A 1,837-nucleotide genomic window follows, 5' to 3' on the forward strand; every position below is an offset into this window, starting at 1 on the left:
CTAGTAATATGCATTGCTAAGAACTTCATTTGGACAACTTTAAAGGCGATTTTCTCAGTATTTAGATTTTTTTGCACCCTCAGATTCCAGATTTTCAAATAGTTATATCTCGGCCAAATATTGTCCTATCCTAACAAACCATACATCAATGGAAAGCTTATTTATTCATAAATCTCATTTTCAAAAAATTGACCCTTATGACTGGTTTTGTGGTCCAGGGTCACATATTACAATGCAAGCCTGTTACTATATTGCTCTATGTTGTATTGAAATTCAAACTTACCATTTATCATCTTGGAAATAAAACCCAAGATGTCTTTTAGTCCGTACCGTATGTAGTCAGCGTTATTTCTAATTAAGTTTTGACGTATGTATTTTATTGTATAATTGTATAGTATAATTGTTATAGTATAATTGTATAGTATAATAGTTATGCAATTGTATAATTGTAAGTAAAACTCTATATATATTATAATTAAAATCCCCTCTTATATGAGATATTTAAAAGGGTGTAATTTCCCCCCATTTTTAGACATGAAGTTCAGGACGTACTACAGCAGAAATCATCTAATAACAAGCCATTTGGATGCTGGAACAGATTTGCACAAGGTTACCATATGTATATACTTACTTAAAGCTATAGTCTCTTGATTACTATGACAGAATGTCCAGTTTCAGCAATCAGTGATTTGCTAATGAAGCACTGATTTTTTTTAACACTCTGCCTCTCATACTCTTCCTGAACATTTCATAGTAAAACGCACAAATGTGAGTGACACACCAAGTACTACACATTTGCTATTGCATGAATGATGTAATCATCACTAGCACTGATTTCACAATCATATAGTACAGCGGCCATAAAAAAGTACTGAACTGAAGGGCGTTTCCTTCTACCAGGACCTGCATTTCCCACAGTTGCTGTGTCAGGTCAGTCGTGATGGGTTTTGAAGCTTTGTGCTTGAGGAGTCTTCAAGCACTTGTCTATTTACACCATTTCATGGTCTGTCACAAGAGCTTACTGTGAGTGACAGGCCAAAAAAGTGGAACATTCTTGTTGATGCACCCAGCTGAGATATTGGCTCCCTCGGCAGAGCTCAGCAGCAAACACAACCTATATTTACACAGAAACGCAACTGAGAGACTGATTGGCACTGCATTGTGTTGGTACACCTGCACAACAAAACATTTTACAGGCAGGAAGTAAACAATAGAGGAATAATTAAAATGAGATATCAAAGCCAACTGGGTAATGCAGCTGTATCAATTTCTTACATTTAAATAAAAATTACGTGTCCAGCTTAGTGGTCGACCGATATATCGCCAAGGCCGATATATCAGCCGATATTTGGCATTTTTCAAATATCGGCAACAGCCGATAAGTTTTTCTGTTTGGCCGATGTGTTCGAGGCATTTTTTATTTTATTTTGACAACGCGGCGGACTTTTATTTTGACGGCGCTAAGAACGGCAGCGCCTGAGCGCACACAGCTCACATTCTCCCTCTTGTTCGCTGTATTTCACAAACCTTGCAGACTTAGTCGAATCTAGTTGAGATCTTGTGAAGTGTGCATTTGTATCCTGCATGATCGCTTGTTCTCTGGGTGACGGTCAGTCCGTGCAAATTGAATGCTGACAGGAGGAGAGCGATCAACTAACTTTAAACTCATGATTTCAAATTATGCTGTGCTTTATGCATTTGCTCACCGTCATATTCATGTCATTTTCATTGCGTGCTGTATGTAAAATGAGTGTTACCTTGGCTTTATTTGAAAAAAAAATATATGATTCCCAATGCACACAAACTTCCCAGAATACTGAGTGCCCTGTTGGTTACA

This window comes from Sinocyclocheilus rhinocerous, unplaced genomic scaffold (assembly GCF_001515625.1).
Source record: "Sinocyclocheilus rhinocerous isolate Xijiao unplaced genomic scaffold, SAMN03320098_v1.1 scaffold1160, whole genome shotgun sequence".
Lineage (NCBI taxonomy): Eukaryota > Metazoa > Chordata > Actinopteri > Cypriniformes > Cyprinidae > Sinocyclocheilus > Sinocyclocheilus rhinocerous.